The 22,705-nt window shown below is 41.0% G+C and overlaps 1 long non-coding RNA gene across 10 annotated transcripts in view; it reads left to right on the top strand.

Moving 5' to 3' along the window:
* The window catches only part of LOC110988330 (uncharacterized), a 107,448-nt gene that overhangs the window by 16,657 nt on the left and 68,086 nt on the right, over positions 1 to 22,705 (top strand). For 2 of the 10 annotated variants that reach the window (XR_015426604.1, XR_015426608.1), the window contains exon 1: positions 14,462 to 14,668. The exons of 3 other annotated variants lie outside the window; for them this stretch is intronic. This is a non-coding gene — a long non-coding RNA (uncharacterized LOC110988330). Of the gene's footprint in view, positions 1 to 14,461; positions 14,669 to 14,691; positions 17,192 to 22,705 lie in introns of those variants that run through there. 5 more of the 10 variants (XR_015426609.1, XR_015426607.1, XR_015426606.1 and 2 more) reach the window with 3 other exon arrangements.

Below are 22,705 nucleotides of genomic sequence, written 5' to 3'. Positions count from 1 at the left end.
GAACTCCGGCTACTATGTTGGTCTACACACGGTGTCGGGTACCACCTTCAGTCATTTCGCCAGGTCCTTTCATAAGGGCAGACCTTCAGGGCTGGGTACCGGTAGGCCTACGGACTTGGGCCGTCTCAGCAGTACAAGACAAAAACCATTGGCCATCTAAAGTAAAGACATAATCCCTGCAAAACTTTCAAAGTCTATGACCGTGCTGATAATAGACAGATCGGGATCAAAATCCAAATAACTATATCCTTCGTTTTCCCTTGCTACTTTAATTTCTGGAAGGATTATTTCGTAATGAGACGTCAACCTGTCAGAGGTATGCAATTTATGACATAATTTTACCAGATTTTTTTTCAAAAGGTGATATCGAATGCAAAAATTTGAACTTCGTCCTTTTTGTCAATTCAGATTCAGTTTCAGTGATGCAGACGATGATAATCAAAATAAAACGATCAACACAATGATTACGGGATTTGTTCTGCCGTGTAACTTGCTTGACTGTGAGTTGCTGCGATCGGACAGACATATGTCGCTCTACCGGTGGCTAATTTGGCCTGGATTTTGGCCGAAGGGCCGAGATCATAGCTTGGACTTTCAGTACCAATACAGGTGGTTTAAACCTTCTGTGAAGCCGATGCATTGGTCCAGCAAACCCTCTGTCTTGCAACGAAACCATGTTCTCTTTCTCTGCCAGCAGAAATCGTTCTCCTCTCTCCTCACCGGTTTTTTCTCCCAACCATTTCTATCTTTTTTTCCTTTGATGTTTTATTGATCAAAGACACACACAACAAACATATCTTATAGAAAGTAAAAGCACGAATCATACAAAATTAAGGAAATTGGAAAAACAGGAGATAATTAGAAAGTATCTTTGAAGAGGGCGCCGTGAAGAGATGTAGAAAAATGGTCACTGTGCATGTTCATACATGTACGTTTGACATGACTGCACAGGGTCTACAGAATTAGAATTGCATTTCCATCTTTTTATAATGAAGACTAAAGGTTGGGCTTTTCCTAGCAATCTTATGCTCTTTATCGTACTGAGTTTGTGAAAATAATCTTAAACCCCAAAAGGAAGGAATTCGAGTCTGGAATTTGTATCTATATACATAAAACTTAGTACAAAGAAAAACATATGTCAAAGATTTGTTATGGGGAACACCAAAAAAGAATTCAAATTTCCCAAACTGAATGGGGTCTTTGAGATTTTGATTCTATCTTTTTTGTTCTGCTAAAGATTCTCCTTTGTCTTCCTCGCATAGGGCGTTCTGAACAAAACCCACGGCCTGCAATAACAACATCTTGTGACTCAACGCTCGGCGGCATAGACACTGTGTTGCTATTGAATTCTGTTACTGTGATTGGTTAGCTTATCGTGCGGCGGGAACTTGACGCGAAGTTGATTGGCGTGAGTTGGGAAATTGCATTTTTAGCAGTAGGGGTGTCAAGCGGAATTCAATTCACAAAAAGTACGCGTTTCCAATTGGCTAAATTTGAAACAAGTGTGACACCCACCTCTGTAACATGTATACTTGGATGGTGTGTTCCGATTCCGCTCATTTAGGGCCTGTTTATGTCGCGCGGATCTGATTGCAATCAGTGATCCGTCGTTGGTTCACTGCCGCCAGAACCCGCTTAATGGATATAAAGCGAACCAGCTTTGGGACCACTCATCGAGATCCGTGTGAAAGAAACAGGCCCCCAAAACACCGAGCCACATCATTGCGCATTTTTGCAACATGAAAACGTCTCTGCTAATTTGACCCAAATACCTACCACTGCATATGCATGGTTGCAAGATGTTTTTTCTAAAAGAGCTGTTTAAAAAGTTGGACTGTGTCATCCGACCAGAAGTCAGTATATCTATTAGTTTGATGTAATACGAGTACACGTACACGCTGACCAGCTTTGGGGAAGAATTTGCTCATAAATGTAGTGTCAAACTTTCAGTTGATATCTAATTATAATTTTGGTTAATAACATAATTATTACAAGGTTCCCACTGAACAGTCGCAAAAAAAGAAAAGAAGTGAATAGAAAAACCAGAAAATCTAACCACAAAAACAAAAATGACAAAGCTGGGGAACGACCAAATAAAGACACCTCAATATCATGGTCTCGTGCAGATTACAAAAAAGTATCACAGAACACAACACAATTGTACGAATGAACTGAAATCGCTTTTGGGTGGGGACACTTGCAGAGGGTCGGTTCTTCCCTCCGTTTTGCTCAGTTTGTCGCTGCAGATCGGAGCTTCGGTCATTCGCCCTTTTCTAGTCCATAAAGAGCACGGAATTGAAAGGAAGTAGAACAGGAATTGCAGCCTGTAAACCAGTCCAATATTTCATGTGGTTTAAGGTTTTGATTATAACTAGAAATAGGAGCATTTCAGGGTATGAGAAAAGGTCGTGTTTTAACACAATCTCATATGCCTTTTTCGTGTTGTGCGTCATTTACATGGGCGTCAATCCGGGGAACGGGGTATGAGGTGTGTCCCATCAAATTGCCGTCCATTTTAATCACAAAATGTCAACTGGCGTTACTTATGACTTCGCCTGATGTTGAAGAGAACACTCTTGGCTTGAGGATGGTTTTATGTCATCTTATCTGCCTTTGGCTTTCTCAGTAAACCTTACCATGCACTAAAAACTGAACCTGTACCACTCTTTAGCAAACGAAGTTTCTGCTAAGGATGTTTCAGTGCATTGCGCTGTCAGCATCCCATTCGAAATGTGCCTTTGGCGATCTCTGTCAGAGGTCATATCTAAATCTTTATTTCGAAGAACAAAGATCTTGTACATGTACATAAATGAAATTGTTGGTCATTTCACAGCCCATAGGGATGAGAAATGGACAAACATGCACGAAGGCAAAAATGAACCACAAACAATAAACAAAAAACAAGATAAAGATAAAAAACACATAGTGAAAATAATTACAAACAGAGACGAAATCTTCTGCCCCAAAGGACACCTGAGAAAAAACAGAGAAGAAAGTTCAAAATGGCAGTGCAAAAACAAAACAAAAGAAAACTAGTGATTCGGCGTGAAAGTTACGCAAACTCAAGCTTCGTTGCTTGTGCTTACTGTGGGGCATATCACTGGATCACCAAAAAACAAAAAAGATGAAAAAAATATTTAGGTACGGCTATCCTCATTAAAACCATTCAAGTTATAAATACCGCCAGTTAACATTCCAAATTTAAAATGGACAATAAAGTGCTCGCAGCACTTTTTTGGTGGGGGGGGGGGGCTGTATACCCTTTCCCCTCATGTTTAACCGGGGAAAACGTGCTGCCCGTTGGAAAGTTGTCCTAATTGATAAAATTGTACAGGTTGAAAAGAAATTTATGGAAAGGAAAGGAATTTTTATTATTTTCCCCATAGATGTAAAATAATATCGTATGGATAATTATGCGATGCCGCAGCAAAGAACCTCGTCTATTTTTGTTTGGATGTTCGTTTCTTTCCGCAAAAGTGACCCAAAATTTGTGACTCTAACTTTTGCAGCAAAGTCAACAATGTCTCGCCAACGACAGTAAACTCCATCCACTGACACGGAACCAACCACAGCGGTTAATTAATGAATGCGATAACAATGTTACACGCGGCCCGCCATAGCTCATAATCAGAGTAACATAGCTGGGCGGATCGTCTGTAGCTTAATCATTGCATGCCTTAATTGAGGTAAAACAATGGAGAAGTGATAGGCCTATTGCACATGCAACAATTAATTAACAGGAATATTCAAAGGGTATGCGTGGTCTACAACAGGCGTTCGAGACTACGATTAACGACGGTGTAATATTGTCGGTATAATGTTAAATTGAATTTGTAAATGAGTGTGTTTTGTATTTGTATTGTATGCATCATAAAACTGATTAAATTTTAGGCCGGGTTATTTCAATGTGGAGTGCACACGAAGCTACCCTTAGTTGATGCAAGTTTAGGTAAACCTTGCAGTAGATATTTCCTCGACATTGAGTGCGATGTACCAACTCGTTGCCCATGTTTTCGAATAGATTATTTCAACATGGTGCAAAAGTGTGTTTGGGTGATACGTGGTCCCTTCACGTTTTTGGATATTTTCTTTGTTTTCTAACGACACGAGGTACTAGACTGTCAAGACGACCACGTTTTTAGCAGTCCTGCAGAAGGGGTGAAAATGTTTATGTTTGTGAAAGTGCGGGAAGGTAACCCAAGACCAGTGGTCGATTAAACAATAGATGTAAAAACAGGAACGAAAATTAAGTTCATTAAAACATAATTTAGGCAAAATTCGTCAGATGATAGGTGCTTAGCTAATAAAATTAAAAATACACAATAAATGAGTAAAACAACCTGTTTACTTAATTATGTTAAAGCATACCCAAATAGGTAAAAAGTACTTTAGAGTTCGGAAACGCGCCCTTCCCCTTCGCCTCGCAAGCATGGTTTTGCGCTCAGTGACTGCAAGGCCGGTACCGTAAGCAAGATATGCTTGCGTACTACGATAAAAGGGCTGAAGATGGAGAACATGCCACATCTTAAAGAAGTCTTTGAAGGTAAGGTTGTTCGAAACCTCTTACGACTGTAATTCTGTCATTTGACATGTCCTTGTTTTTTTCTTGGTGCTTACACATGAGCTTCGCCAGGCCTGGACCATGCATTACACGTACATGTACAACCTACAATTGCACCTTGTACACTATGCCACTTGCACGCGTGGTATGCACATACTCGTGGTGGGTTTCGTGTGAGTGGGCCAGCTATAATGCAGTTATATCAATGACAGTGAAGTAAGTCTGATATTGGACGTTCCCATAAGTTTGTACAGCGAATGTCTGAATTAATTTCTCGACATTGGACTTTCGCTGTACAAACCAATAGAAATGTCCAATGTCCAATATCAAACTCACTTTACTGTCGTGTTACGTGGATGCAGGGCTTCGGCGGTGCTACCACATGTCAGGGCGATTCCTTGTAAAAAAAAGCCTTCACTTCCAGGATTTGTCTACTTGTTATAATACATTTATTTCGTGTGTTGAAATTTAATACACGTGTTCGGTTGACCTGGGCGTACTTCTTTTTATTTGTGTTGGACAAGTTCTCCAGAGGATTAAGCGAGTGGAGGCCTATCGGTGTGAGCTAGACACCTTGGCAGCTGGTGAATCCCTCAACCGATCGTCAAAGCAAAACGACCATACTCTGGTGAGGGGGGCTATGCAACGTCTGTCGCTTCAGGATTTCGTAACTTTTCCTAGCTCTATTGTACACAGTCTTCGGAATCAGGATGCATGTTTTAGGTCAGAAAGTCCAATTAAACATTTTGTACAATGAAAAATAACAAAGCATGTCTTAAAAGAAATGTGGTGTTCTCATTTACCTTTAGCCACGTTTTTGATGATTGCTTCACTATTTTTAGAATTGAAAATTCAAACACCCTTTTAATTCTGAATTACTAATTTGGAGTCAATTATGGTATATGACTCAAGCCATGAAAACTATTCCTTTTCAAATGAACCTATGAACAGTGTTCAGTGGTTGCACAATTTCTGCACAACTTTACAGATTCTTTGAAAGTCTTTTAGGCTAGAAACAGAAAAGAAATTAACAATGCAAATAAGAGTGCCAAAAAGTCCTTCTTTTTATCAAAATTACTAAGACCTCTTTCAAATTACCACCAACTTTCTGATTTTTTTATTTCTCACCCAAGGCGAACTTACTTTGGATTTTTCTTGCATGTTGCATTGGTGTAAGGTTTAGTTTCCAGAGAACGCTGAGATTATCTGTGCAGGTGTCTTTTTTGCCTATCATTCTAAAAAAAAACACGGCTGAACTCCCTACATTTGTAAGTTTTAAAATGCCTTAATCTAATCAAAGAGATCTCTGCCAGTACTTTAGACATTTTTTCCCAAAAGGTGACTTTTGTGTTTGAATGATGCTGTTTTCACGAAGCAACAAAATATCATTGAAAAAATTCTGTTTAACGTGGAAATCCTGCTGGAAATACTTGATTGCTCAAAGTAAATTTTTTACCGAATTTTTATGAATGAATTACTCAACACCTTTTTTGTAAAAAAATGTACCTAATTACAAGAAGGTTCGTGGCACATGGCAGTTGTGCGAAATTTTACCCAACCTGTGTAACTTTTCTCTGTTTTTGGTTACACTTTTGTTTCTTTGTTTGAGATTAAGTAAAGTGTGTTAATTTATCCACAACTTTGAGTTAAAATAGTGAGTTGAAAAGAAATAAACCAAAAGAAAGATATGAGAGGGTGTCTTTTGAAGTCATTTTTGAGTGGGTGTGACTGGGTATAATTTTGCATGGAAATGAAGTATTATTTTACCTAAGAGTAATGTTCATGAATATCTTTACTTAATAAATATGTAAATATAATTACACAAGCATTAGTAAAATTTTACGTAACTTTTTATACCTACAATAAATATGTAATACAATTCCACAAACACGAGGTGAACTTTTACAGAACCTCGAAGAAACATTTTATCGAACACGCGTTAGGCTTTTTTTTTACATAACTCCTAGGGAATTCCTATGTATAGTGCTCCTAAAACAGAGTAATTCAATTACATAATCTGTGTATTAATTCTAAGAATGCAATGTAGAATCAGACTTTTCATTTTTTACTTTTCTAAAAAAATTAAACCAAAACATGTTTTCCTCGTTGGGGTTTTCCCGAAAGTATATAGGCCCTACTATAATAATAAAAATAATAATACTATAATATTGTTTAAAGCGCATTACATCATAAAACAGATCTCTACAGGCCGTACATAAATAAAACACGCAAATACTATGACCTTAAGACTGAAGTAAAATTACCTACAAATTATACAGTAGATACAAAAGTTGAAAAAGATGCCGGACTCAACACCCCTAAAAGAGCGGCCACCCACCAAACACCCACAGATGCCGGATTCAACACCTTAGCCTGCAGAGGGTAGCTACAAGTTACATAATAAAAAAGACTCAAAATAAAAAAAAAGTTATTCAAACATGACTACAAAAACTGTATACTGTATACTGTACCATTTTTATATTTTATGAATGTTACTGATATGAGAGCTTATAACTGTAAACTGTCCGCATGACATTCTTTAAAACTTCTCCGAAAAAGCTGGTTAAAATGTTACTTGACTTTATTTCATGTTGAATTTTACCGGTTTTGGGACGTTTTACTTTGACAACGCTTGGGCAAGTTGACAACTTATATACTTCGCAACACTGTAACAATGACATGAAGCTGGAAATGAATGCGTGGAAGCTCTGTTCAGAAAGCCAAAAGTACAAACTAATTTACTGGTTGTAAGTTATCATCGTAGAAAAACAATATGCTGTTTGAAATTTCACCGAAGGATCATAAAAACCAACAGACTGAGGAGAATGCAGGCATCACGTTTATGACAACATTGTAACAGAATTAAACCGGCTCAGATACATTTGCTGTCCATTTTTTTTCTGTTTGCGTAGTCCTGCCTATGGTGTATAATGAGCCTGTCTGTGTTATATTTTTGTTGCGGCAAAATGGTCGATTTGTTTGACTGCCCAGGGGAGAGATAAGTTAACGGCATCTTGGATGTTTTGCTCTTTTCTAGAAGCGAAAAGGAGGGAATAAGGAAGTCGCGTTTAACGCGGTGTCGTCCCAAGTCATGGAACAAGTTCAGGTCCCAGTTAACACAGCAACGAGCAAGGTAGCCATTATCCCTTGCTGTTGAACATGTCATTTGCTGCAATAACAAGGCTCTGTCCAAGACAATGAGACCGCCTCTAATTTCTTAAAGGAGCGATATCGGCAAGTGAAACTCACTGTTCCAAAGCAAACATTCGACAGTCTACCTGAAAGAATTCGTTCATATCAATTCCCCTCCCCCCCAACATGTTCCATGCACGGGCCTATATAGACGCGTGAACTATAAGCGACCTTGACACTAAAACGCCATGTCCAGTTGAAATGAAGCTTCAAAGATTTACTTGTATTTGATGATTTTACACACATACCAAGTTTTTTTTAAAAGATGGATTATTGGACAAGAGAGATCTGAGGCGGAATCCACTGCCTCTCACGGCCGTTATAGAAGGGCCGCCCCAGTCCAGTCCAGAAATTTCGACGGAGGCTTTTAAGGGAGTGAAGCATCACACATACCCACGCACATTCAATTGTTGGCGATGAACGCTATACATACCGGTATATATGTAGAAAGACGGAAAATTAGTGTTGAAATGAATAAGAGCCAGAACCATCTTCAATTGCGGATATTTAGGGAGTGTATGAAGAAGACGAATATTTTACTACAGGCTTTTCTGCCACTTTACAGTGCGATTCAGTGACATTGCGGCTGAAAGGTTCTGAAAAATTTCGAATAAATTCTCATAACCCCCTCGCTAAAATACCTGTATAAGAGCGTGCAAAACATTGAAAGAAATCAACATTCTTCGTTAACGTCCTTTGATTTTGAAAACCAGTTTAGGTGACCGTTAAGTCCAAGATGTTTCGAACGATATAGATTTACGGCCAAACAGACAGACTTTTTCCGTACATGCACCGTTGAGGACTTACCGCGGTGAAGGGTGGTAGATGCGACCGTGCGATAGTGCCTCGATCGGTGGGGCTGATGCAAGGTCTGTGTCGGTACAACGGTTGCGCTGCCATTCGCGGCGCACGCGATTTTACATCGGCAACGGAAAGGCAGTACAGAACGAACGAAGACTGTGCTGTTTCTGCAGCGTGCAGTGTAGATTCCCCAAAAGCCCTCTCTGCTCGTGAACATTTTTGTGTCTTTTTTATCTTCTTCTTGCACGTTTGGGTGGTTGACTTTCTTTCGTTTATACAAGAGAGTTGTAAACATGGACTGTTTTGGCGAAGGACACGATGTACCCGTGTGTTAAGGAAAAGGAAATTAACGAAAAAATGAATGGGGCATGCAAAACAATCTTTAAACAAACAAAGAAAAGAACAAACAATCATTTTCATTTGTTATTTAACATTTATGGAAAGCAGATCATTTCTGTAATGTTAAGCAAAATGAGAAACATGAGAATTTTATCAGAATGTGCACGCGTCGACAGAGGAGGGTTTATCTTTAATACGAATAAAACAAGCAAAATCTGAAGACCATCGATAAAAGTAGCCCCTTTTTGCAGGCAAGGATCGGGGGAGTCAATAATGCTGTCCTGACACCAAAATAATAATAATAATAATGAATAACAAACGAATAAAAAAATAATGATTACATCTTGTAGGGGATATTGTTTGTACATCACTGGCAATGTAACACATTTACGTCCGGATGTCCGCAACAATTTGACACATACAAAAAAAAACAATATCTGACGGGCCTGAACCCCAACCCCTTGGAAAATTTCCTAGATCCGCTACTATACATATTACACACGCTATCTGAATGGAACGAGAAACAGGACGATGCAGTGAGAAATTCATTCGATGGAATTGATCGACACCTTTGCTCAGCATATTATCTGTCATATATTATATCTCTGTCATTTCAAAGTACATCGTCTGGTCTCTGTGTCATATAGGTGGTAGGTGGTATAGTTCCCTGGTAAAGAGAAAGGTAAGTTTTGATACGAATGCTTATTTCGCTTGAAATCCCCAAACGTTTTGACATATTCAGTATGATATTGAGAACAGCAAAAACAACAAAGTCTTCATCATACACAGCATGTGTGCTGGTCGCATGAGAGTCGAGACATGTACATGTACATTATATGTTGCAGGGAAAGCTACAAAGGCAAATGACGTGACGGAAAATTGAGGGAAAACACGGAGGGGAATACCAAATGAGAAAGCTGACCACTTTCCTGTTATTGAGTTAGTTGCCAAACAATGGTACTCCGTATTTAATGATGTACACGCAGACAGTTATTGGGTCAAAATCCTTTGTGCTTTGTTCTTCGTACAATAGGACTGCATTTCTTCACGGTATGCCATGCATTCATTTATCTTTAGACGCAAAATACAAAGTAACTAAAAATAAACCTTAAAACTTAACAAAATCATTCTTCACAATGAAAAAAGTTCGAGGGTTTCCTGAATTCGAAACGAATCATGACATGATTATAAAGGCTCCTAGGGCGACAAGTGAAAACGAACATTACACAAAAATACACGAAAACAGTCATGAAAAAAACTTAATCGAAGACACTACGTTGTAATGTAAAGTAGATGAACGGATTTGAATTAATGAATTTATTTATTGACTACCAACAGGTTGGATTATGTTACAATTGAAGTATCCGGTTCGTAAGTGACTTTGTCACAAAGGTGTTCGCGCCACGATTTGCAGGCTCCCATTGGACGATCGCCGAAGTTGCGCGGTAACTTCCGGTTCCATGTAAACGGCGATCAATGCATGCAACTCTATGTGCAGAGCATGTGCGGTGGGCGTGGTTTAAACTGAAGTGGCGTCACACTGATGAAATGAAAAGGCTATTACAGAAAATACCTAAAAAACTTCAGTTTACATATTAAAGGGGGGGGGGAACAATGACCAAAATTAAAAACGTTACTTACCCTCTTTTAAAGGCTTACTCTCGTATAAACTTATAGACATGTAAACAATCCAAGGTTGCTCAGGTATTTCGACCATTCCTCAAAACTTAAAGTAGTTATTGCACGTGGGGAAATGGATAAATAAAGAATGTGAGGGCAAACATTAATTATTCAAGGCTCAACTTGGATAATTGGATGTGGTTGATTTATAGATGTATACATTAGTGGTTTTTCTTCCGTTAAATTTCTAGTGAATATATAATGGTTCAATGCCAACCAAGATATCGTCGATCTAGAACACATACAACAATGAATCAGAGCGGGGAGTGACGTGTGTCGACGATGGGTGATTTCGGTCACCCTTGACTTCTCATAGAAAGCATATAAATTAGATGGCGCTTTTGTCCGCCCCTTGGCATGTGATTGATGCCACTTAATGATAGAAGTATTTTTAACAAATGGGACAGGCTGTTTCCAGTGGCGGAGAAAAAAAATGGCGTCTTGCACTGTCTGGCATGAATAATGCCCTCCCGTGCGGTGAGGGCAACGAATCTTAGTGCGATGCTGCAAACTATTCAGTGACGCTGCATGGAACCTCAACACACATTATTCTCAGGAGGACCATTTCCCATTGTGCTCCCAGAAATCTTATTCATTGTCATCTGTTAGTAGGGTGGTACCAGACTATTTTGGGTTCCACGTTTCACTTTGTTTCCTTTAAATGAGGCTTCAAACATTTAGGTGTATGACTGATCATATATTTTAACCTACTCATCACCATAAAAGACATTAATTTGTGTGGGTTTTTTTGGTTCCATTGCTTTCCTTTTAATTGTCAGTTCCCAAAATTAAAAAAAAGATAACCTCACATTCAATTCAATATAATCAATTCATGAATAAGATATCAGAACAAAATTTCCATGATAAGCTGCAGTCGCTATTGTTATACTGACGGGTTCGGCGTGTCGGATTTTGTCTTATGACCTTTCACCTCGGGAGTCATGGCTTCGAATCCCACTCCGGTCATCTTGTAATGACTGTCCTGTCACTTCTCAATTTTAACCCTCGCCAAAGCAATCTTCTCTTGACATCCACCTTTTGAAAATGGTTACAACCGAAGTTCTGTGTATCCGATTTGGGGGTTGTGTGTGTTCATGTACATGAACAACAAACTGGATGTACATAGCCAGTGAAGGTTTTTATGACAACATCTTTCAGTCGCTTTTGCACTGCCTCTTGTGCATTTGCCTTTCAGGCCGTTAGTCTCGGTGTGGGTCCTCGCTTTCAAATGTCCCATCTGTCTTGCGATATCTGTGGGCCTGACACGGCAATTACAGTGCAACCTTGCACGTTATGTTATCGGAGGAAAACTGCAGAAGGTACAGGGCTCATTGTTTTGGGTCCAGACGATGAACTTACCACACAATGTTCGACGTGTGTTATTGCTAGCACCATTTCCGTTGTGGGTTGAGGTGGTCTCCCAGGAAACGGTCTTCGTAATGATTGGAAACCATAGTTTCATTACTTGATGTCTCTTTGGTGTGTGTTATCGTGGAGATGTCTTGTTTTACTGTGCACATGCGATTAGGTAAGGACCAATGGTCCAACCTGACATGTACACTAGAATAGATTCGAACCGGGGCGGCCGGAGATGGAAACTTACGAAAGCACACGGAACTTCACACATTCAGTTATGAAAAAACCCGAGAATGAAAATCTGTCAGTTGTCACGCAATGCAATGCTGAGCAGTGGATTAGTTTTAAAAGTGTGTCTGTGCTGCAGTTTTCCCCCGGCGAAGAAATAACCACCAGGCATCCGACATTGTGGCTTTGAAAAGGTAATGAAAAATGTGATCACACGTGGCTATCATTGGGAGGTGTCTGGAAGCCAGTTATTCTCAAGATAAAGAAACATACAACTCATGTCACAAAAAAGTATATATACGGTCACAAAAGGAGAGAGGATCGTGTGGTACAGAAAAAGAGAGAAAAACATGCAGCACAACAGGAATTTTCACTGTCATCGAAGTAGGAAAGACTGTCTGTTGCAAAGCAGCGGGAAAAAGGAAATTGTGCCATGACAAAAAGAAGCAAATTGAACTGACAGTGAAGGGGAAAATATGGCGTCACAAAAACTGGGCCATAAGTAGAAAATTCAACATTTCTACCAATGTAGCAATAGCTGGTTATGCAGAATTTCTCTGTACATTTGTATATTTTATAAATTTCAATTTAGATGACGGTTTGAAGAGTTTGAGCAATTTATTATTTTTTTAACGATATCCATGGGTAAAAAGCAAGCGATATCAAGCAAAATGTAAGAATTATGTAACTCTAATTATGCTCAAATACCGTTGTATGTTTTCACCGTGATGCATGTCTTCAAAGAATGCTGCCCATTTTGTTGCGTGTCTTTAGACACCCATTGCTTCGATAGTACAGACGTATGCATGTGAGGCCGTGTCCTCGTCAAGTACTGGGAAATTTCCATGGAAGCACCTGCTAGATTTGGTTGAGTTGTTTCGGAAAGACTATTAGCTACACATGCCTAGACATAGTGCACTCCATATTTGTGCGGTTTTTTTTCCATTCATTCATTTCAAGGAGACTGCGCATTCTTCGCCCACACTCTTTTCTCTCTGTTAATTTCAGAATTGTAAGAATCACACAAACGTGTAACAAAACAACGTTAGGCTTTTACTTGCGCATAAAATAGTCGACCAGACACCAACGTAAATGTCACAAGGAATCTGGAATCATGAACCAAAGAACTGAATTTGTTTGCTTCCGTGGCCAGCTCTTTTCAGAGAGTTCTTGTTTTAATAATGTAGTGCATATCGCAAGTAAATCTTCGACAGTAACTATTTTGACACTGTTTTACTCGTCCTTCTGGAATGAGGATGCCAGACCGACCAGGCATTCTGTTTCTAGGATGAAAAATTAAAGATTACACTTTCACACCCTGATGCGTAGATTCTTTCCCTTGAATGTACTGATAATTGTTTTCTGTGTATGGTGACAAAGGGGATCGAAAAGTGACTGGTAATCGGAATATTAAAAAAAAACCTTTGATCTTTATGTTTTTGCCTTTAGAGGACTCTGCCGTATGCACATGCAAAAGCTTAATCCTCCAAGGCATTTTTCTGGGTAATAAGCCATTAGTGAGTTAAATTTTAACAAAATCTGGGACACTTGAGTTATCTTATTGTGCATAAACATTATGTTTATGTGCATAAACATTACAGTTGGAATTCCTGTAGACTAGAGACACGGTATCTTACGTGTGGAGAATTCAAATTGTTATGTTCACATGCACATAAGGAACTCAGTGTACCAAATTTTATTAAGTTTAACTCGTAAAAGGCTTATTGGCGTAAGTTAACATGTATGTTCAGAGCTGTCTCCAGAGCTCGATCGTGGAATCGTGAAGTATGATCTTCATCGGGTAGCCCTCCGCTACCCTGGATCCAGTGCCTCCCCTGGCCACCTGTCTTGAGGACAGGCAGACGTAATTTCAAACAGGCATTTTTTTGCTTGCAAAAAATAACAAGGCCCATATTTCTTGACATAAAGTTTGAAGCTGGTGACTAAAATCTTCTTATTTCCTCTTAATGCTTTACAACATTGGGCGTTATGGAAATATATGCTCAGATAGCACAAAGGGGTATCAGCCTGAAAGGTTTCAATGGGAGTAGACATGGGTATTTTTAAGCTCTGCTAGGAAAGAACCGGGAGATATCCTAAATGAAGCCCTACCCGGAACACTGGAGTTTTCAGTATCTAGACGAGAAATGCGCCGATTGCAACATTTTTATAGCGAGGCGTCAGCGTGCAGTCTACATGTATTGTTTGACCCGACATGGTTATATCCCATCATGCAACGCGGGTTACATGCGGTGACCCCATCGAATATGACAGGCATACACTTCTTATGCGAGCGCTATTTCCGAGCTGCATTGCATTGCAACTGCGCAAGTCGGGAGTTCTAGCCCATGACTGCAAAACGTGGACATTCGCCAAGACACTAGATATAAAACAGAACACGTCTGGAATTTTTCGTGGCGGGAATGATCACAGAGTCAGTGGCGGGGCGTGGACCTCATGAGCGGGACCGACGAGAGATCCCCGAAAGCGTGGGAACCTGCCGCCCAAAATGTGAGTGATTTTTCGATTTTGTGAACAAATCATGTCTCTGTTTCAGACAGACAGCACGGGTCTGCGTATGCACGGGTAAACTTCGACCCTTACGCTTAACGGAAAAGCAGTCCCGCTTCAACACAGTCGGGTGATCGTTCTGGTTTTTTTTTTTAATCGAACTTATACTGAAAGCAAATCCCACGCATCGTTCACGTCAGGAATTGATAAATATAGGCCCAACATGAATTCCGGAAGACCGGATGGACAGTTCGGGTTCATTGGTGCATTCACGGCGGCTCCAGGGATTGCCATAATCCCGATTACTCTCGGATCTGTATATTACGCACGTTCCCACAACTGCAAATACAGCGCGCCCCAGGAACTCCCGAAGAGTTATTTTAGGTATACATTTACTGTCCGATTTTGTCAGGTGGTTCAGAAGGTCACAAATTTGATATGTCTGATCTGCCTTTGATTTTATGTCAAGTTCGTATGGCGTTAATGAGCCGACATTTTTCTCTGGTTCACTACAAAAAAGTCCGACTTAAATAACGATGTATAAAGTCATGCAATTGGCAGAAAGAGCGATCATGACATGTGTAACGTAATCTGTCGCGCCTACCCGTGAAAACTCGCAAGAATATTCGTCTATTTGAAATAGACGCCATTTTGAGTAGACTTTTTTTTTTCTGAAACTGATCACATAACTAAGTCATCGGTGATGCGGAGCGACTTGGAGTCTGGCCATGGTGTGGCTTTGAAAACCCTTGTAAATTTCCCGTTCTGTTTCGGTGGTTTGTAAAACTAAATACAATGTTCACAGCGCAGTCTATCAGCTTTTCAATGACCGAATGACTGCCGTATAATCGGAGAGTTTTCATGGTCTTCATCGTCGGTGTGCCATTCCGTTCCGAGTGTGTCTGAAATTAACAGAGTGCTAAATTTTGTTTGTTGCGCAGTGTTCCATGATATAGCACGAATGTCTCAGGTGAATCAGTACATGATGCCTGTTCCAAAACGGAAAGTCTCGCATTCGTGCACGCCGATTCGCAAGATTGCTGATTTGTCAGCTTCATGCCCTGTTTAAACTCATTGTCCAAGCACTCAATGAGTCGGTTCGGTATTCCAGCTGCGCATGCCCAAAACGAAGCGCGTCTGGGGTCATTCGGACGCGCGTGCGAAGTCTGCCAAATCAGCTTGCCCCTTCGCAGACTCAGACGCGGGCTTTGTTCCCGAATGACCTTGTTTTTTTTAATACTGAACTGGCTCACTATGTATCGTTTCTTGTGTTGTTTTAATCCTTTGTGTGCAGCATTTCTATTCATAATGAGTGCTTGTGTATTTTGGGCATGAAACGGACGACCATTGTAAGAAGTCGTAGAAAAACAAGTCAAATTGTCGCATGGTCTGGCAAATGAACTCGTTTTTTTCTTTACTCTCTCGTAAGTATTTCCTTTGAAGGAAACAGGAATTAAGATATTTTTGACTGGAGTGCGTGTAGGAAAGCGCTTGTGCAATTCTATTATGAATTTCCACCTCCTTTGAAGCAGTAAATGGCCGCAGCCTCAACAGTTTGGCTTTTATGCTAATAAAAATGTCCACACTCATGAGATAAAGAGTGGTGTCATCTATTTTCCTGTAAGGAAGTTCTATTTTTTACTTGTTGATCGTGTTAAGCAGCTTGTTTGGACAATAGAATTGCTTCGAAACTTTGTTGGTAGGAAAGTTTGAAGGATGTGTTTCCGAAACTTTTCCTGTACTCCTTTGACAAAGAAGGCCTTGTGTGACGAAAGCAACATAGCGCCCTCTAAAGAGTACTGATGAAAGAATCACCTAAGAATGGACAACTACTGCCCTCTTGTCATTTCCAATGGAAAAAAAGGATTTTAATTTGTTTGAATTGTAACACATAGTAATATGTATGAAAACAATCTGAACTGAATTTGCAACGCATGTTTTCTTCAGCTTTTTAAATCTATAAGCACCTAGCTATTTCACTATATGCAGTGTTGAAAAGGGAGCTAAGTGCCCCGTTTTGACTTGAGGTATGCAGTGTAATCTTTCTTCGGTATATTTTTCTAATTGTGTTCATGTCTAGTAGGCACCCCTATAAGAAATTAAGAAGGTGAAAGTCTTTAACCTATGACAAAGATGTGTTCGGAGTTTGACATAGAACCGAATAATGTCTGGCGTTATATTCCCGCCCGAATCTCTTGCCTAGCCTGGACTCATACTTCCCTGGCATTGAAATCCGTGGCGCAGCTGACAACAACACCCCACCCAAGGCTATAGTGGAAAGTTCCAGACTTGACTGGTTCCCAAGAATATGCCATTTGCGGTGTTGGATTCCAATCTCCCGCGCGCAAAGAAAAAAAAATCGCTGGCACCCACGTGGGCGCTGACGTGTGGAAGCCAAGGGTTGGGGACCATGCGGCAGACGTTGGCTTTATCGTCTGGTCTGGGCGGTACTGAATTATTTTGCTAAAGTTATTGCAGGGGAGCTACTGATTCGACAAGCCAATTAAGGCCCTCTACCAACAGGTAAGAGATTATACCCAATTTATAGGTCAAGAATTAGGGAATAAGTTCACACACTGTAACCTTTGTTACTTTAGTTTCGATGGGAGAAAACTAGATTAGGACAAAACAGTTCCCCGGATTCCGATTTATAAATAGACGTGTGCATGTACGTCCAAATATTGTGTCTGCGTCCGGACAGTTTTCCCACTGGAGAGAATCTTTTGAAAACTTTTCCAACTCAAAAGAAAAATCTGCCAGACGGAAAAGCTAGGGGCTGATTTCGCCCACCGATCTCTTTTTGGAAGGATTTCTCGTCTACGTTGCCATCGGAGTGTTACTGGCGGGACTTCGATGGCATCCAACCGGTTTGCAGCGTGGCTTGCGGGGTGGACGCGCCCCAGTAAGTGGGCCAACGCACGGCCCACTCGACCCACGTTGGCCCTCCAAGCTATGGCGCTGGTTGTCTGTGGGAAGTACATGTGTACAGGGGAGTGAGTGCGCATTACGTGCCGTAAACGTGTCGGCCTGACTCGATAGTCAATGATGCCTGGTCAACTTGAGCTCTTTTGGCAGAACCAAGTTTAGGCTTTGCATTAGTCTCTGCGCAAACTGGAAGAGAAAGCCATGGATGCTGCAGACTCCACTTTTCCCCATATCTCTGTGAGGTGGGTAGGTATTTATTTCTTCTGCAGAATTCGCTTGGAATGTGTTTTTGTGTGTGGTGAAAGCGACCAGAGAACAGAAAGTATCCTGTTTTGTATTGCTATTTCACGGGCGGCACAAGTTTCCGCAGTTCGATGCGCGGTTCAAGTCATTTCTTTGTCCACCTCCTAAGAGAATTTGCACCTTTCAAGACAAAGAAGATCGGACCATGTTCAAAACATGCTACGGCTACGTCTGTTACCGACATATACCCGTGCAGAGGACCTAGACCCAGCTCTAGCCACAGGATTCCAGTGCGGCCTCATCAGTACGATTATAGGCTGATCCGATACCTTGACAAGAACCTGAGCGCTTGTCGCATGTCCTGCCCCACCACAAGTCTGACTCACGGGACGTTCATCGGCGTATCAGAACAGTATCAGGCTGGCGTCATACCTGCCCTCAAAAATGTGAAATCTCGATGCATGATGGATAAGTTCTAGAATTACCCCTATATAAGGACATTCAGTACACACGCTGCATGCAATAAAGACTGGTTAAACAGTACACGCCTTTTGCAGAGTAACTGGGCTGTTATTGAGATTTCGTCAGCATTCTCCATGCAAAATGAATGATCATTGAATTTCTACTGGACATTTCTGTGGAAACACCCAAAAAATACAATTTTTTTTTTACGATGAAGGAATAATCCCACTCTTCTTACCTCAGGGTGCTTTTCGTCAAACTACTAACGGGAAAAAGGTGAGAAACACGTAACATTACAACATTTGAAGGTCGTACATGCACATCAATTGGGTGGCGAGTTTTGGTTTCATTTTTCAGACGGAAAATGTTCAGTGAAAAATTCGTTTGAAGTTGGGTCTTTTGTTCAATGTGAAAAATAAAACAAAAATCAAATCACGCCTTTAACTTCAAGCGATCAAATCTCGATGCTGTATATTTTTCTTTTTCGGTTCTTTTAATTTTTACTATTCAATTCTTTCGGTGATGTCTTATTCGTCAATATTATCTCGTAGATCGCTGGACTTAAATCTTTCGTTTGCAGAAAATCGATACATCCCTCCGTTGCCTTTGAAATTGTTTCTTTAATATACAAAATGTTGGAAAGTTTATTATCGTCATCTCTAGTAGGAGCAAAAAAAAACGGGTTTGGAAACGAAATGTGCGCGAACACACCGTTGAGTCCGGAGCGTTGCGTTCTGTCTTTGGCACGAGAGGTATAGAGCGTGATTCGTAAAAATCGTACGGGTCCTTGCAAACGGCAGGACGGTATGGGTATTAGCCTCTGCTCGGTGCGCAGGGCAACATGCGACAGTACAGTTGACCGCTCGATGTTTGTTGAGTGGGGGGGTGGCATGCAAACGAAGATACAGTCTGGAACTGGGCATCGGCAATGGCGTGACGAATATTACGATGTCTGCATCTTAACAAGAACCTGGCAAAATATTCGTATTTGCCCTAGAAATTCCCAGGATTAATCAACATTCATGCAGTTACAAGCTTGCTAAAATCTAGCTCTATCAGAGGTAGTATTTGTCTCCAAGTAGTTCCATTTCATACTCCCTGACCTTTTGTCGGTGATCCCAGATTTGGAATCGGGGCTTTTTCAGCTTACCAGTATATTACTAAGTTTTAGCATGGTGAACTGCATTACCCACAGTTTCCTTCATGAATAAACTCCAAGGTTTTCACCGTTCGTCTAGATTCATCAAGCAGCAAAATGCACCTCCAAATCTGAAAACGCTGCTAGGCCAAGTCTTCTTCATTTACGCTGTGAAAAATTGGTAAATAAAAGAAAGAACTCCGAAAAAAATCTGCATTTCAGAGCAAGCTGCGCTAATATTCCGCTGAAAACATTCCAGATTTTACAAAACCTGCTGCCCTGGCCAGGTTTTTTCTCTCTCTCTCCATGGGTTCCCGCCGGTGACGCGCAGACTTCTGTGCTGAAAGCCAAAGTCTGCGCCCAAAATGCCGCGGTAGGCTGGAACTTGTATGCCAAGTCACAAGAGACTCACTCACCCATGTACCGTTTGTCTTTCTGTCGCTTCTCGTTCACACTTTTTGTGCCAAAAATTCTACTTGTTACGAAGAACCCGTGTACGCGCAGAAACACAATAAAATACAGTGCGGTGTACACAGCATTTTAATGGCCACTGATGGAGTGCTGGAGGGTGCGGTTTCCGATGTAAAATCCTCAGAAGGTGCCTTTCTGCCGCATTCACTCTTATGTTTGGTTCCCGTTCCGCTGCAGAGAGTTTTCGAAATTGACCTTTTAGAATTTTACACTGATGGAGATATTAATATTCCTGAGCGATACCGTGACGTGGTATTAGTAAAATCTTCAGTATAACAGCTCCCTGAGCCCCTGACCTATCCCCCCAGAAAGTCTGTCTGTTTCATGACGCCTTTTGTTGATTCAGTACAAGACAGGCAGTCAATATGCATTTTGAGAGTTAAATTTGAATAAAATCTAGTACACTTATTATTTGATTACACATGAACATAACAATTTAAATTCCCCAGACTAAAGACATTGTTGCTATACCTCGTGATTCGGGGCAAGCTTTTGCAGCAACCAACATCTGTGGAATGGACTGGTTCCTTTGTGCCCTTCTTATCCATTCAAAACAGTGTATTAATGCAAGGCGTCTCTCATTTAACCAAGCAAAAGCTTGCCCTGTATCACGAGGTACAGCGAGTCGTGTCTTTAGTACGGAGAATTCAAGTTGTTACGTTCATGTGAATTTAAAGAACTCAAGTGTACCAGATTTTATTCAAATTCAACTCGCAAAATGCGTAGTAGCGAACGCCATGTCCAAACCATAATTGTAGTGAGCTACATGTTAGGATCAAAGTTTCGACGGGAAGTCCTTTGACTAAGACGTTGAGAGCCCTAAGACCTCCACCCACTTTTGATCCTCCAAAGGTGTCCTTTTCACTGGCAGGTCTGACCGGGGGCGTGGAGCCACGCCCCCCCACCAAAAAAGACAAATGAAAACACGATTTTTAAATTCGAACGCAGAGGACTGCTAATATGGAACGAATTCGTTTCTGTTGCCCCTAAAGTGAGTTATACGCCCCCAAATTTAGCCTCATACCTCGAAAGGACCACAAAGATGACTAGGCAAAACTTTGAATTCACCCTATCCCCCAACACCGTACACAAAACTCCACCCTCAGAAATGTGGTTCTAAATCCGCCCTTGAATGGTTGCGGAACGCTGGCCTTGAGCAGTGTTAAAACAAAGTCATTAATACAAAGAGGCCTTTTCCTCTTGGGAAGGGAGCAGGGGAAAACTCACAGCCGGGGGAATAAGACAGTGTTTCGTGGAGTTTTCAGTTTTGCCTTCTTGTTGAGTAATTGTAGTCGCGTTTAAACCGTGCCCATCGCTTGAGTAACCGTCCCAACAAACAGCCAGGAAAATAATTGGTATAATTTTGCACGTTTCTTGGCACGTTCTTTCCACCAAACACTGAATTTCCGACAGTGGGACTGCCCCAGTCAACGGCTTTGCCGTCACATGTCTGCCCACAGTGGCCTCGTCTTTCCCCGTCCTTTCCATGATTTCTTTTGGCAGCTGATAAAGAACTATAGTAGTTTTCCCTTAAGCTGTCGGTTATTTACTTGCCATTTCTCTAACTTTCTTGGTATTAGGTTCGATTTTCCAAAATTTTGTATTTATCTCAGGCTTGGGGTTCCCTGTTTTTAACACCAAGAATCAAGAGAATCAAATAAGCCTTTTGTGAGTTATATTTTATTAATATCTAGTACACTGAGTTCTTTACGTGAACGTAAAAACTGAATTCGCCATACTAAAGACACTGTTGCTATACCTCATAATTCAGTGCAAGCTTTTGCTTAGTTACATAAGAGACGCCTTGCACCAGTACACTGTTTTCACTGGATAAGAAGGGCACAAAGGAACCCATTCCAGAGATGGTGGTCGCTATGCAAATGCTCGCCCCGAATCACGACGTCATATGCAGCAAGGTATGAGACGGAGAGAACCCCCCCTGCTTTGTGTTGGTCATTGTCTCGCAGGAATCTGGGGAATTCCTTTCAGACATCTTGGGGGGGGGATGTGTTAAGTAACAATAGTCTGGAATGTGTATAGGGATTGGACATGTTGGGGGGTACCCCTCGGTCTCATTTCTTGCTGGGTATACACTACGTATAGCAACAGCATCTTTAGTCTGGAGAATTCAAATTGTTATGTTTATGTGCAATCAGATAACTCAGTGTACCAGATTTTATTCAAATCTAACTCGCAAAAGGTTTATTGTTGGACTTCCACTCTGTTCACTCATTAATGTCCATGTCTAATGTCTGCCCTAAGCTTAAATCATAGCTAATTCCCTTTTTTGTTAACTTGAAGGCCCCACACCACTTTGCTGTACTGCAAACGGTTCATTCAATATCCTTAGCATTTGAGGACCAACGCTGTGGTCCCACATACAGTGCTGGTAAGCCATTTCTATAACTTCTAAAGCATTACCCAAACTACCGTCATATCGTCCGATAATTATGTTGCTGTAAACAGGTTTTCATGTACATGTCTCATCAGCGCTACATCGTTCTAACTACATTGTCATGGCTTAAAACCAAATGCACCAGCCGAACGGTGGTTGCTCTTTCTATACAAATTACGTTAGGTCAGGGGTGTCGGGGTATATCGGTTGGGTCGGGTTATAGGTCGGTTTAGTTCTGTTAGGCAGTCAGTCGAGGCGGTTAGGTGGGTTGATTCAGCTGAACTTCGTTCCAGTTGGATCAAGGAATGAAGTCAGTCGACACAACTGCGTCAGTGGGTATCATTCAAGTTGTGCCGGTTAGTCGGTGGGGTCGTTGGGGTCGTTTTTGGCGAGCTATTTCCGG

This window comes from Acanthaster planci, linkage group LG10, assembly GCF_054643075.1.
Source record: "Acanthaster planci isolate LZ-2023a linkage group LG10, COTS_SCS, whole genome shotgun sequence".
Lineage (NCBI taxonomy): Eukaryota > Metazoa > Echinodermata > Asteroidea > Valvatida > Acanthasteridae > Acanthaster > Acanthaster planci.
The sequence above is the reverse complement of the archived record's forward strand: the minus strand, read 5'-3'. Positions and strand labels throughout refer to the sequence as shown.